The sequence below is a fragment of the Pinus tabuliformis genome, chromosome 1_1, assembly GCF_031772625.1.
Source record: "Pinus tabuliformis cultivar Carrire ecotype Pingquan chromosome 1_1, CPIR1, whole genome shotgun sequence".
NCBI classification, from domain to species: domain Eukaryota; kingdom Viridiplantae; phylum Streptophyta; class Pinopsida; order Pinales; family Pinaceae; genus Pinus; species Pinus tabuliformis.
This window is the reverse complement of record NC_142297.1, coordinates 159,360,913-159,377,445: the sequence shown is the minus strand read 5'-3', so window position 1 is coordinate 159,377,445 and position 16,533 is coordinate 159,360,913. Positions and strand designations below refer to the sequence as shown.

Sequence of the window (16,533 nt, the reverse complement as noted above, 5' to 3'; positions counted from 1 at the left end):
TAGTCGGGATCATCCCCGATAACACGATTGGGCAATGTTATTTACCACTGCGTGTGCCCTTGTGATCGGTAAATGGTTTCTCCCTTGGTTTGCGGCAAGCGAGCATGATTACCAAGTGACCCTCCACAAAAATCCTATGTGACCGAATGAAGACACAGTATATATTTTATTTTGGAAAATATATTATATTTTGTAATTTCAAGTTAAATTATTTTAATTCCTAGGTTTGGTCTTTGAGTCCTCATAAGGACCAAGTAAAGTTAAAAGAAGTTTTGAAAGTAGTTTGAAATCAGTTCTTGATATTGTTAAATAATGAATCCATATAGGTGAGGATAGTTTTAGATAGAGGAGGAATGACCTGTTATAGGGTTCACAAAACTCTATAACAGTTCTTGATAGTTAACAGTTTTTGTAATTATCCTCAATGTAAAGTTTAATTTAAAAAGACATGAGGGAACTAATTTTATGGTTTCGAATTTCAGCCTTAGAGAGAAATACTTGTGCAATGTATCAATATTTTCTTGGAGAATTAATAAAGTGTTATGGATGATTCCAACTGCCTTTTGAACATGATATGTGCTTCTTTTTCTAATGTAAGTCATTCTATGTTTTTTCTTCTCTTGAAAATGTGTAAAGAAGCCTCTGGTTATTTACATTCAGACAAAGATACTTGGCTACTTGGCTTGAAAAGCTTATGGTACCTGTAGATTTCTAATTCAAATAACCTTGAATTGCGCTCCATATTTTCATATTTTTCATCTTCTATGTCTTTCATATTTTCGGCTAAGGTTTATTACAAAAGATTTTGCCACTGCAACCTTCTATTTTGAATCTTCCACTTTTTCACTATGTCAGCTTACTATATCCTTAGGTTCATTTTCTTAGATAATGTGGCCATCCAGAAAGGTGTCCTTTTCTCCAAGAGCCTCCCTTGCACTTTATAAAATATCTCTGAGTAACAATGTATGAGACAACAAGCAAAGTTTTCATCCATTATAAAATATCTCTGAGTAACAACGTACTGGACAACAAGCAACATTTTCATCCTTTTGTATAGATGTCCTAGGCACCGACCTCTTCTTAGCCAGATGTTGTTTCTATGATTACAACAACTTCTATGATATTCATTACCAACATATTACATTGCTCGTTTTCCTCTGTAGTCTTTGTCCAAAGCTGAAATGGTAGATTGGTAAGTTTTGAATTTATGTATGTGCAAATCTTGTCTAAGAGTTACTAAAATTATTTCATGAATATAATAAGGTTACAACTCTTTAAAATGGTTCAATTATTAGCAAATATAATTAGAGATTGCAAGTTTAAGTCATTCTAACATGAGTAAAAAAGGCTTGAAGGGAAATGTAAAGTATTATGTTAAAGCTAAAAGAGAATCTAGGTGGAAACAAAAGCAACAATTGGAAGCTAATAACAAAAGATTGGGAAAGATATTAGAATTCAATTTTTCGCTATATCTCTATATAAAAAAATGAAATATGAATACAATGATATATAGCATCCATGAGGACATGTGCTTTGGTTGGATGTCATTGTGCATGGATAATATCTCTCAAGTATAGGCCTAATTAACTAGTAGAGTAAACTAGTTAACTAGTAGAGATAACTATAGAATCCTCATGCATAAGTGGAACTATACTAAAGTCCAGTGACGCCTAGTCCTAGTTAACTAGAGAATCAACATGCAATCATCAGTTTACTATTTCATGGCTCATGCATGACTCCACTCATAGTGAAGACAAGTAAAACTCATGCATCTGTGACTCGACTCCACTAGTCTAACTAAATTAAAACTAAGTGTGACAAATTAGCAAAAATATATAGAGATGGTATACACCAATACCCCCACTAAAGCTTAGCTAAGGTGAAAAATTAAATAAGGTGGATACCAAGAATATGTAGCCATGTTAGGTACCCAATATACAATCCACCTAATAAGAAAAAAAAGAGGAAACAGGGAAAACCCAATGGGAACCCCCCCTCCCCCATCAAATCTTGCTAAGGTAGCTACTAGGAAGTTATTGTTGCCTTTTCACCAAGAAGATCTCAAAATGCTACAAATTGTTGTTCTGTGAAGGGCTTGGTGAAACATGGGTGAAACTATCAACAATTTGTTCAATGGAGGAACAATATTGCAGATCAATGATATAATTATAGATCAAGGCTTGAATGAAGTGTATGTGATCTTAGATATGTTTGGTATGTTTCCACTGGACCAAATCTTTGCAAAAATTTAAAGTACTTTGCTTGTCACAGTAGATGACTATCATTCGACAAAATTGTATGCCAAACTCTATGAGAAAGTGTTGTAACCAGATAGCGTGTGTGGTTGTATTCATTGGACCCCTATACTCTGCCTATAGTAAAGAGAAAACAATTATTGATCGATTTTCACTCAACCAATAGACAAGCCCTGATCCAGGGCTAAAAACATAGCCTAAAGTGGACTTGTGACTTGTGTCATTGCTTAGTCAATATAAATTTGTGTATCCGGTTATATCATATGAGCATCATGCTTCATATTGGATACCATAATTTGTGGTTCCCTTAACATACCAAAGAATCATCATGGGTGCTTTCCAATGGAGTTCATGCAAATCCTTCATTTACCTAGACACTACTCCAATGACATAGAAAATGTTTGTCCATGAGTGAGTGAGGTACAAAAGACTACCCACCAACTTCTTGTAAGGTGTACAATCTATCAATGATTTTGTACTTACATATTATAGCTTAATTCCAAATAATAAAGACATGGTTGATGGATTGTAGTCAATCATCCTAAATCTAGCAAGTAGATCACATGCATACTTTGACTGAGCCAATGTGATTCTTGAATTAGACTGACTAATCTCAAGACCAAGAAAGTAGTTGAGAAGCCCCATGTCAGTCATGGAGAACCTGTCATGTAGAGCAGACTTGGCATCAACGTTTGTTGAGAGTGAACTGCCTATGATAAGTAAGTCATCTACATACAAGTCTATTAATAATAATGAACCAAAGTTTCTCAACATATAAAAATTTGGTTCAAACTTACAGTGTTGGAAACCCTGGGAGAGAAGGTAGGAGTCCATCTTCGAATACCATGCACAAGGTCACTGTTTGAGGCCATACAAAGATCGCTTCAGTCTACACACTAATGATAATTCTTGAGCATATCCTTTTGGTTGCTCCATATAGATTTCTTCATTAATATCACCGTGAAGAAATCCATTCTTCACATCGATGTGGTGAACCTCCCACTTCCTTGCTACTGTAATTACAAGAGTCATCCTAATGGAGTCCATTTTTTTCCACCAGTTCAAATGTCTCATCATAATCAATCCAATTTCCCCCTTAATGTATTTTTGTGGTACTCTATTATGGATGTAAATGACATAGTCAATTTCTTTAGTCCATAACTTTGAAGGTAATGACCTTGCATGCAACATGCAGTTGGCCATTTCTTTTAGTGGCTCATTCTTCCTTTCTTCCATGTTGTTTTGATATGGAATGTGTACCACTATGAATTGTAGCTGAATAACTACATCTAAACAAAGTCTTTCCATGTCATTTTCACATTCCCCCCTCAATGATCTGTGTGCAATTGTTTGATGCCTTTCCTTGCCTGATTTTCAGCATGTGCTTTAAATTTCTTGAAACATGCAAATAATTTTGACCTGGATTTAATAAAATAGACCCAAGTATAGTGTGACAAATCATCTATAAGTGTAAGAACATACCTCACCTTACTCATAGATGGTTCAGGAAGAGATCCAGTAATATTGTTGTGCACAAGCTTGCTGATTGATGATGCCTTTGTTACCTTTCCTTTCTCGAATTTTTCCTTCAGATGTTTTACCATAATGTAGCCATGATAAACGCCTTTGCAAAATTGAATGTTGGGAATCCCTATAACCATTTCTTCTCAACTGAGTTGTTGGAGTTACCTATAATTAAACTTCCTGAATATTTAATGCCATAATGTACTCTCTTGGTTTGCATACATTGGTAACATAACCGCAGAAGATACAAAAGAAAATTTTGAAAAAGAATAAAAACTTATAGAATAGTCTACTTTACCTACGCCAATTAGAAAAACATTTGTCATGTAAGAGATGGTAAGAATCTTAGGTGTAAATCTTACCCTCTTTTCTTTGCATGTTAAAATTGGCAACTACGGCCAAACTTCATGTGGGTCATCTTATTCATGGCTGATAATATGTTCATTAGATTCCTCTTGTCGAGAGGTGTAGGATTGGCATAAAGATCATCCAATTCCGATAAGTATTCATGGAGATATGAATTTATTTTGATTATGGAATTATTAGTAGAGTTTAGGCTTCTGTGATCCATATCAAGTTTACAAAAGATTTTTCGGCGAAGATCACATGAAACACCATTTGTCGACGCGTTTCGAACCAACCAGTGTGGTTCATCGTTAGAACAAGTTGAAGAAACAGATCCAGCTTAGCAAGTTAAATAGACAGAGCAGAGCCTCCAACGGCTAAAAAGACCAACAACTACTTTTGACTAGGTACCGGGATCAAAACCCTTTTTAATAATTTAAGGGAAAAAAGTTACCCTAGGGGGACCAATCCCTTAAAATAAAATAAATAAAAATAATTTTATGATAGTAGTTAGTTAAAAATATTAATAAAATATTCATGGAGATATGGAATTATTATCAAGCCAACCTACAACTCATGTAGGCTTGGAAGCCCAACAATCGCATCTATTCAAACACCAACGTTGTGTATAAATATAGGAGGACTTTTCCTCATTTGGATTGTTATGAAACCAGCTCACAAAAAGATAAAAAAGATAGATCAACACCTTAGAATTCAGCTTCTTCGAGGGGGCAACCTTCTTTACATTACATAAATGAACAATTCTTGGATGATACAAATGAAAAGACCTCATTTCTATATATATGAGTCTAAGGGGTCATAATATAATCTGAGCCGACATAACAATAATAATGTAAGGGCACAATAATAACAATAGTGGGCTTCAATGGGGCACAATAGTAACAATATGGGCACTAAATGGGTACATCAATATAATAAGGGGGTTGTACTAATAACAATAAGGGATTACCCTAGTAGTATAGGGGCCTAACATGCCCCTCTCCTTCAAAAAGTGTTGTCCTCAATGCTTGAGTAGTTCTTAATGCTTCTGTATAAAATTATTGTCCTTCCATGTGGAATATTTAGTGGGTAAGTTATTCCAGTTGATGAGATACTCTAAAATTGATCGTTTCGTAGCTATCGATTTCTTGTTTCCGTGACTGCTCTAGGTTCCAATATGATTTTTCCTTCCTCTTCAATTTCTGGCAATATTGTTTGAATTGGGATCTTTTGCAACTTTTGAATGAGTGGCAATACTTCTTTCTCCTTCTTCCATTCATCCCTTGCTTTGTTTATTCAATCTAGATGGATAATAGAGATAGCACAAAACAATGCTTCCACATTCACATCCTTTCTTTAGAGTGCATCTGCAACAAAAGTTTTCTTCCATTTTCTATAGATGATGTCAAAGTCATAACCCAACATATTTGTGACCGATTTTTTTTGTTCTTCTAAAGATAATAGTTGTTCTAAAAAGCATTTAAGACTATCATTATCCATTTTTACCTTTAAGTGTCTTCCCATTCGGTAAGGTCACCATTTTTTAAGTGTATATAGTATTGCCAACATTTCCTTCTCATAAATAGCTTGCTTGAGATGCAGCAGTGAAAATACCCAATCACCTACATCAAAACATTTTTCACTATGATGTTGATCTACCTGTTGTTTCATTCGATTTTGCACCAAAGTGGCGTTATCCGTTAAAAATTGGAGAACTTGTTGTTGATGCTCGATGTGATCTTTCACTGCTTGGACCTTTTTCTTCTTGATATGTCCTTCTATCTTTAGAGTTTGAGGAGTGGTAGTTTCTTCCAATCCTTTACAAGATATGGTCGGATTCATTTCTTGATGCTCGATGTGATCTTTCACTTTTTGAACTTTTTTCTTCTTGATATGCCCTTCTATCTTGATAGTTTGAGGAGTGGTAATTCCGACCAATGAATTAGAAGATATGGTTGGATTCATTTCTTCTTTCTCGATGTGATCTTTCACTTCTTGCACCTTTTTCTTCTTGATATGTCCTTCTATCTTTAGAGTTTGAAGAGTGGTATTTATTCCAATCCATTACAAGATATGGTCGGATTCATTTCTTGATGCTTGATGTGATCTTTCACTTCTTGCACCTTTTTCTTCTTGATATGTCCTTCTATCTTGAGAGTTTGAGGAGTTGTAATTCTTGCCAATGCTTTATAAGATATGGTCTGATTCATTTCTTCTTTCTCTAGGGTTGGGTCCTGCCATATATCCTCTTCTTTTGATGTTTCTTGGTCCTTTTCTTCCTCCTCTTCGTACTCTATGTAAAATAATTTCTTCTCAGCACACTTATGACCTTTACTGCATTTGCTATCACAATTGTAACAAAGCCCTTTTTCTCTTTTTTCTTTCAATTGTTATGGTGTAACCCTTGTAGGTTGTGGAAGGTTAGGAGAAACAACACTTCCATCTTTCCACTATGTAACAAATCCCTTTTACTCTTTCCAATTGTTGTGGTGTTGCTCTAAAGAAGGTGTTGCTCTTTGTATTCTCATAATGTGCTATCATTTCCTCTGTGAAAATTGACCATGTAACAAGTTGTTTACGATAATAAAGCCCTTTATACCATAAAAATTGATCCGGTTCTAAATATGAAGATGCAATAAATACCTTTTGTAACAGTGGTACACCATGTAGATCAAAATATTGCTCCATCTGAAGTATCCAATTTATTGGATCCTTGCCATCAAACTTCCTCATATCGCCTTTTCTTGATTTTAGGAGCTCGATCTTGAAATGACTATAACTCTGTGATTTCAGTTCTTCCAACCCTGAAATTGCGACTTACAGTAGCCCTATGCGTCCTCTTTCCAACGCCATCAGTCTGATCCAAATTGGATTCTCCAGGGAAGAGTTATGCCAAATCTCCCACAGTGACCTAATTATAGACCTTTTTAGAAGAACGAAATTTTATGAAGTGCCTCGTGTCACTACTTTGACCTTCGAGTCTACAAAATATACACAGGAAACTACAGTGTGTCCTCTTTCTGTACCTTCTTACGAAATTTCAATCCGATGCTCTAAGAGAAAGTTATGATGATTTTCCTTAGGTCACCTGTTTGGAATGTAATTCAGGAGTCTGCAAAAAGACCAACTTCCTCAGATCATATCTCCGCAAATATAGCATGTAAAGCTCTGAAATTCGGACTCGAGGTTTAGTGTGATTTCATATCAAATGGGTTTTTTTTTTGCTTATGAAACGTTGCAAAAAAAAAGTTATAGTGAAAATTCCATGATGACCTATTTGGAGCAGCGAAACCCTAGAATCCAAAGCTCTGATACCAAATGTTATGAAACCAGCTCACAAAAAGGTAGAAAAGATAGATCAACACCTTAGAATTTAGTCTCTTTGAGGGGGCAACCTCCTTTACATTACATAAATGAGCAATTATTGGATGATACAAATGAAAAGACCTCCTTTCTATATATATGAGTCTAAGGGGTCATAATATAATCAGAGCCGACATAACAATAATAATGTAAGGGCACAATAATAACAATAGTGGGCTTCTATGGGGCACAATAGTAACAATATGGGCACTACATGGGTACATCAATATAATAAGGGGGTTGTACTAATAACAATGACGGGTTACCCTAGTAGTATAGGGGCCTAACATGGACTCACTCATCTCATCACATCTCTGTCTCTCTACTGCGCAGAAAAGGGTCTCTCCCTCACACATGTGAAGCCGGAAGCTGCTGAAACTAAAGTTACAACTGCGGAAGTAAAGTTTGACCTATGTGGACTAGAAGATCTCCTCATCTGCATTGTGCTATAGGTTCATCTGAACCTCCTCTGAAAGCTTCAACTTTTCATGGTGGATTCAAGTCAATCCGACGGACGGTTTGCAAGATATCGACTACCCTAGTTTGAAGGAAGCTGTTGAAACTGAAGTTGCAACTGCAGAAGTGAAGTTTGACTTGCGTGGACTAGAATATCTCCTCATTTGAACTATGTTGTAGGTTCAACTGAACCTCCTTTGAAAGCCACAACTTTTGGTGGTGGAATCAAGTCAATCCGACGGACAGTTTGCAAGATATCGATTGCCCTAGTTTGAAGGAAGCTGCTGAAACTGAAGCTGCAACTGCAGAAGTGAAGTTTGACTTGTGTGGACTAGAATATCTCCTCATTTGAACTGAATTGTAAGTTCGTATGAACCTCCTTTGGAAGCTAGAATGTTTGGTGGTGGAATCAAGCTGATCCGACGGTCGGTTTGCGAGATATTGTCTACCCTAGTTTGATGATGAAGCTGTTAATGCTGATGCTGCTGATCTAGGGCTTTCTACTGTTGATATAAATCAGATTTATTGTACTATTTCTCTCTGCTAAATTATTGAGGATAAAAGAGGATTTGATCAAAGGGTTTCCCTACACATTGTGGGGTTTGTCCCTGGCTAGCCGCCACTTCTTGTGTCTCTTGTCTTGGCTTGTTTTCTGTTGATTGTTTAATTTTCTATCTGCACTTTACTTTATGTACATGTGATTTCTAATCTGTGGATTATAATAAGAAAGAAAAGTAAACTTCTATAAGCATAGAACATACCATACATTAACATGGTATCGGAGCTGAGGTGAAGACAAAGCCCGAGCAAGAGCAAGAGCAATCACCGAAGAGAAGATTGGAAAGGCTATCCTAAAATAACTATGGGGTCCTCAACACTCTTTTCTGCTAAAGACAAGCTCCGTGAGAAAGCTGACTATCACGGATGGAAGATATCTATCGATCTAACTTTAGAAGATCAAGGAGTGCTGGACCATGTAAGAGTCAATAATGTTGAGCCTCCATCAAATGCACCTCTTGCTGCCTGGAACAAATGGAAAAATGGAGAAGTCAAAACAAAGAAGATCATCCAGGACTCTGTCGACAAGCACTTGGTGGCCTACATCTCTGAACTAGACACCTCCAAGGAAATCCATGATAGACTGGTGAGTTTATTTATAGTTAATGATGCAAATCAAGCTTTTGTTTCTTAGATATAAGCTGAGGGAAATCAAGAAGGGTAAAGATGAGAGTATGCAAGCATGCTTCTTAAGAATCACCGAGATCAAGAACAATCTCTTATCTATTGGGGAGACTATTACTGACAGAGAAATGGCACTCACGACTCCTGGAGGATTACCATCCAAATGGTACATGTTCAAGGCTACTCTTCTGAACAATAATGTAATTCTTGGTTTAGAGGAATTAATGGCTAGATGCATTCAAGAAGAAACAAGGGTAGAAGAGCAAGAAATGCCCATGCCTAAAGGTCCTCCTGCTGCATTTTCTTCTCATGCTAAGAAAAGAAATAATTCAAGGACTAAATCAAAAGGAAATCTTGGACCTAAGGGTGGAAAAAAAGGACGATGTTACATCTGTGATAAAGCAGGTCACTATGCAAGGGAGTGCCCTGATAGAAAGGACTCACACTGGGACGATGATCAAAATCCCTCTGATGGCAATCAATGGAATGACAAATTCAATAGCAAAGGTAAGAGAAGAGTTGGGAATCAAGGAAGGGGACAACCATTCAAGAATACTAGAAATTCTAGGATGTATTAAATGCACCTGACCTCAAAAAGAACCTGGTGTCCATCTCGGAAATGGAAGACAAAGGCTACAAGGTAACCTTCAGTGATGGCAAGGTACATATATGAAAAAATAATGTTAAAGATGCCTTTACTCTTGGGTTTTGTGTTGATTCATTATATCAGGTCGATGGAAGTCCGCTATGTGTCATATCTTATGACACATCTCTTTAGTCCGAACTTTTGCATCGGAGGTTTTCCCCCCTTCATTATAAAGCTCTACTCGGTGTAAGACAAATGGTGACAAGGATGCCCGAATTTCGAGTAGAGAAAGAAGGTGTATGTCCAGGATGTGCCAAAGGAAAGCTCAAAAGGGGACCATTCCCCTCAAGCCAAAGCAAGACCTCCAATATATTACAGTTGGTTCACTCAGGTATATCTGAGGCTGGCATTAAGAGGGAGACTACTACACCACATACTCTTGAGCAAAATGGTGTGGCAGAAAGGAAGAACCGTACGATTGTGGAAGCTGTCTCTATGGGTGGATGATGTGGAGGAACCCATGGATCTTATTTATCCACCTGAGCCTTCCTCTTCTAAGAAGAGGCCTTCATGGTTTAGGGGGATACTTGATGATGTTGAAGGACATGCTGCACCCTGAGGAACCTTACGTGAAAGTAAGAAACCTAACAGGTATCAAGGATACCTGACCATCATGAGCATGATCATACAAAATGAGCCTTCATCATTCTCAGATGCTATCAAGCATCAAGTATGGAAGAATGCTATGACCGAAGAATATGAGTCTATTATGAAGAATGATGTCTGGGAAGTAGTTCCCAGACCCTAGGACAAGACAGTTGTTACTTCTAAATGGCTTTACAAGATAAAGCATGCAGCAGATGGAAGCACAGAATAGTATAAGGCTTGTTTTGTGCTTGGTTTCTCCCAGAAGGAAGGTATAGACTATGACGTGATATTTGCACCTGTTGCCAGATATACGACCATCTGCTTCATCATAGCCCTTGTGGCTTCACAAGGATAGAACCTACATCAGATGGATGTCAAGATCACGTTCTTGCACGGTTCGATCAAGGAAGAGGTCTATGTGGAGCAACCCGAAGGATTTGAGATTTATGATTGAAAATCTCATGTATGCAGGTTGAAGAAGGATCTCTATGGGCTGAAGCAAGCACCTCGAGCATGGTATGAGAGGATCGATAGCTGCTTGATGAAGTTGGGATTCACTAGTGGTGAAGTCGATCCTAACCTTTACTTTAAGGTTGAAGATGACAAGCCTCTCATATTGGTGTTGTATGTGGATGACCTCTTTCTAATAGGTGCATACCCTCTCATTCAAAAATGTAAGAGGGAGTTGGCTTCTGAATTTTAAATGAAGAACCAACGACTTAAAGTGTGGCAGAAGCCAAGGGAAATTTTTCTATCTCAAGGAAAATATGTGGTGAAGATTCTGAAAAGATTTGGTATGATAGACTGTAAGCCTGTGACTACTTCGAGGATCTTAACTTTCAGAATTTATATGGTAGTGATGTTGGACCAAATTTTGGAAATGCCTCTGAGTTTCCAAAAAAAAACTCATTCACGTTGATGTTCTTGGTGAACCTCCATCCGAACATATGTTTTGCAGTTAGCATTGTGAGCTCATATTTGGTTGAACCTCACTAGATTGGTGCCAAGAATATTCTGAAATGTCTTCAGGACACAATCTCTCATCGATTGAGATACACTGCCAGAAATATGAAACTGCATGATTATTCGAATGCTGATTAGGCAGATAGTGTGGAGGATCACTGGGGCACTTTTTAGTGTTGTTTCTCTTTGGATTCTGCTTCGATATAATGGATGAGCAGGAATTAGAAGTCGGTTGCCATAAGCATCACCGAGACCGGATACATACCTACGAGTATGATCTCGTATGAAGCTGCCTGGTTGGGGAAGCTCTTCAGTGAGCTGTTTGAACACATACCACTGTGATTCTCTATAACAACCAGTGGTGGGATTCGATTATTGAGGAATCCCATATTTGTCGATTGCTCCAGCAGATAGACATCATCTGGGATATGGTAAGTCAATGAGCAAGGAAGCTCCATCGCATTAAGATGATGTACAGGTCGATACACCTTATCAAATCCCCAAGGAAAGATCTAATCTGTGATTTTCCCAAACGACTTTGAGTCGTCAAGAAACCCTTGTACAAGGGTCCTACATGTCGCATACATTGAGATCTAGGAGATCTGAGGATTTACGGTTCTTACTGGAACAACATACGACCACAGGGTGACTCACCCTGTCCTGGTGGTGCACACTGGAACAAGATGATTCGCTCTCTTGTGGGACAAGATGATTCGCTCTCTTGTGGAACAAGATGATTCGCTCTCCTGTGTAGCAGGATGATTAGTTCTCCTGTGAGGCCTGGATTGATGTGTTCTCCATGGTGATTGTAGCAGGATTGATATGTTCTCCTGTGAGGCCTGGATTGATATGTTCTCCATGGTGATTGTAGCAGGATTGATGTGTTCGCTTGTGAGTTTTGGATTGATGTGTTCTCCATGGCGACTGTAGCAGGATTGATGTGTTCTCCTGTGAGGCCTGAATTGATGTGTTCTCCATGGCGGCCTGGATTGACGTGTTCTCTTGTGAGGCTTGGATTGATGTGTTCTCCATGGTGATTGTAGCAGGATTGATGTGTTCTCCTGTGACGACGGGATTGATTAGTTCTCCTATCGAGGAATCCTACCCATGCAGTCTGGGACCCATGGGAAGTACCTCTCATCTGATCAATGAGCAGGGAAATGAAGTTAGGGACCATAGTAGTACCAATGGACGCATCGTTGTATCTACCATACTCCCTATGCTAGGATGACCTCCATTGATTTGGGATCAATGACACTGGTTTGGGACCAGTGATAGGAGTTGTACCATACTATGACGCTAACTTCGGGTCAGTTGAGACTAGTCTGGGAACAATGGTACATACTCTGAGACTGACTTCGTGTCAGTGCAGTACTGGTCTGGGACTAGTGAGAGTGGTACATACTATGATGCTGACTTTGGGATAGTTGAGACTTGTCTGGGACCAATGGTACACTCTCTGAGACTGCGATATTGGTCTGGGACTAGTGGTAGGAGTGGTACTTACTACGAAGCTGACTTTGGGTCGGTTGAGACTGGTCTAGGACTAGTGGTATGCACTTTGAGATTGACTCTGAGTCAATGGAGGATGATGCTGGTCTGGGACCAGTGAAGTTGTACTCATTATGACGCTGACTTCGGATTGGTTGAGACTGGTCTGGGACCAGTGATACATACTCTGAGACAGACTTTGAGTTAGTATTATACATCCTCGATCATTTCTTCTTCTTCATAATTCGGACAAAAGCAGAGCAGAACAGAACAATGCAAGAGCAGAGCAGAATAGAGAAAAGCGATACAGATCAGTACAGGGTAGAAGAAGACAAAGCAGAACACGAAAAATAGAGTAGAGTAGGACAAGGGTCAGGGTGTATAGGGCAGTGCCTTTGATGGATGAATAGTAGCGACCGATAGACAAATTGCAGATGAAGTTCTCCTTAGTTGAGAGGGACTGTTAAAATTGGCAACTAGGGCCAAATTTCATGTGGGTCATCTTATTCATGGCTGATAATATGTTCATTAGATTTCTCTCGTCAAAAGGTGTAGGATTGATAAAAATATCATCCAATTCCGATAAGTATTCATGGAGATATGAATTTATTTTGATTATGGAATTATTATCAAGTTGACCTATAACTCATGTAGGCTTAGAAGCCCAACAGTCGCATCTATTCAAACACCAACGTTATGTATAAATATAGGAGGAATTTTCCTCATTTGGACTCACTCATCTCGTCACATCTCTCTCTCTACTGCACAGAAAAGAGTCTCTTCTCTACTGCGTAGAAAAGGGTCTCTCCCTCACACATGTGAAACCAGAAGCTGCTGAAACTGAAGCTGCAACTGCAGAAATGAAGTTTGAACTACGTGGACTAGAAGATTTCCTCATCTGAACTACACTGTAGTTTCATTTGAATCTCCTCTGAAATCCACAACGTTTGGTGGTGGAATCAAGTCAATCCGACGGACGGTGTGCAAGATATCGAATGCCCTAGTTTGAAGGAAGCTGCTGAAACTGAAGCTACAACTACAGAAGTGAAGTATGACATGTGTGGAATAGAATATCTCTTCATCTAAACTGCACTGTAAGTTCATCTAAACCTCCTCTGAAAGCCGCAACTTTTGGTGGTGGAATCAAGTCAATCGACTGCCCTAGTTTGAAGGAAGCTGCTGAAACTGAAGCTGCAACTACAGATGTGGAGTTTGACCTGCGTGGACTAGAAGATCTCCTCATCTAAACTGCACTATAGGTTCATCTAAACCTCCTCTGGAAGCCGCAACTTTTGGTGGTGGAATCAAGCCGATCCGACGGTCGGTTTGTGAGATATCGTCTGCCCTAGTTTGATGATGAAGCCGCTAATGCTGATGCTGCAGATCTAGGATTTGCTACTGCTGATATAAATCAGATTTATTGTATTACTTCTCTCTGCTGAATTATTGAATATAAAAGAAGATTTGATCAAAGGGTTCCCCAGACATTGTGGGGTTTGTCCTTGGCTAGCCGCCACATCTTGTGTCTCTTGTCTTGGCTTGTTTTCTGTCGATTGTTTAATGTTCTGTCTGCACTTTACTTTATGTACATGTGATTTCTAATCTGTGGATTATAATAAGAAAGAAAAGTAAACTGCTATAAGCATAGAACATACCATACATTAACACTTCAGGAATGTGTTATCTAGTAGACTGATAGTAGGTTTAGAGATTGCTGTGGCCCATGTAATACATCTTGAAAGCAACCATTTTCCATATCTACTCTTCCTTTTCCATGTACTTCAATAAGCTATTATCTTCGATTAGTATGGGAGGACCAGAACATGTTTCCATGGTCGAAAGGAAATCTCATGAGGTAACCATATGTTGTAGCACCCTCCTATCAATATTCCAAGAATTAAAAGAAGAAAAATGTTATGAAACCAGCTCACAAAAAGATAGAAAAGATAGTTGAACGCCTTAGAATTCAGCCTCTTCGAGGGGGCAACCTCCTTTACATTACACAAATGAACAATTCTTCAATGATTGAAATGACAAAACCTCCTTTCTATATATAGGAGTCTAAGGGGTCACAATATAACCAAGCTGACCTAGCAATAATAATATAAAGGCACAAAAATAACAATAGAGGGATTCTATGGGGCACATTAATAACAATATGGGGACAATAGGGGCACAACAATATTAATAAGGGATGCAACTACAATATTAATGGGGGTATCACTAGTATTACAGGGACCTAACATGCCCCTCTCCTTCAAAAAGTGTTGTCCTCAACACTTGAGTAGTTCTGAATGCTTCTGTATAAAATTATCATCCTCCCATGTGGAATCTTCAGCAGATAAGTTATTCCACTTGATGGGATACTTTGAAATGGATCGATTTTGTAGTTGTCGAGTTTTTTTTTCTATGATTGCTTCCGGTTCCAATATAATTTTCCCTTCCTCGTCAAGTTCTGGCAATATTGTTCGAAATGGTAGCCTGTCACCTATAACCTTCTTTAAACATGAAACATGGAAAACTGGGTGCACTCGAGAAGCTGCAGGAAGTTGCAATTTGTACGCCATAGTACCAATCTTTTGCAACACCTTGTATGGACGATAATAGTTTGGTGACAATTTGTTATCCTTCTTAGCTTGCTTGAGGGACATTTGTTTATATGATTGTAAGCGTAGAAATACCCAATCACCTACATCAAAACTTCTTTCACTGCGATGTTGATCTGCTTGTTGTTTCATTCTATTACGCGCCAACACGAGGTTATCTTTTAAGAGTTGGATAACTTCTTGTTGATGCTCGATGTGATGTTCCACTGCTTGAACCATAGAATTTTCTCTTAAATGTGATGTGATGGGTGGTGGCTGATATCCATAAAGTGCCATAAATGGGGTCATTTTTGTTGCAGTATGAAAGGAAGTGTTATACCACCATTCAGCCAAAGGAAAACCATTTGACCCATTGTGTTTATTTATCAGATACAAAGCGATGAAGGTATCCTTCCAACATTTCTTTATTATCTCCGTTTTTCCATCAGATTGAGGATGATAAGATGAGCTATGAGCTAATTGAGTACCATGACAAGAAAATAATTCCGTCCAAAAATTTCCAGGAAAAATGGGATCTCTGTCACTTACAATAATCTTTGGATTTCCATGTAGCTTTTGAATTGTTTCCATAAATGCCGTAGAAACTGTACCGGCTTTAAATGGATGTGATAATGCACAAAAGTGTGCATACTTGGTATGTCTGTCAATTACCACCATGATGACACTCTTTCCCTCAGACTTGGGTAAACTTGTGATAAAATCCATTGAAACCTCCTCCCAATGTTGGATTGGAATGGATAAAGGTTGTAATAGACCTGGTGTCTTAATTGTTTTAGCTTTATTTTGTTGGCATACCACACATTCTGCCACAAACTTTTGAATATCTGATTTAAGGCCATCCAAAAAAAATTCCTTCTTAACCTTGTGGTAAGTTTTTAAAAATCTCAAGTGCCCTCCTAATGGAGAAGCGTGCTATTCCAGAAGAATGTTTTGTTTGAGTTGGGAATTCTTACAGAGGTATAAGCGATCTTTGTACCATAACGAATCATTTTTCCAGCTAAATGTATCAGATGTACTAGAATATTGTTGTAACTTTCGAATAAGTTCCCACACTTCTTCGTCATTCTTCCATTCCTGCCTTGCTTCGTTTATCCAATCTGGTTGGATAATAGAA

The 16,533-nt window shown here is 38.3% G+C and overlaps 1 protein-coding gene across 11 annotated transcripts in view; it reads left to right on the top strand.

Moving 5' to 3' along the window:
• The window catches only part of LOC149212079 (MADS-box protein SOC1-like), a 420,374-nt gene that overhangs the window by 188,224 nt on the left and 215,617 nt on the right, over nt 1-16,533 (top strand). The gene's annotated exons all lie outside the window — the stretch shown is intronic.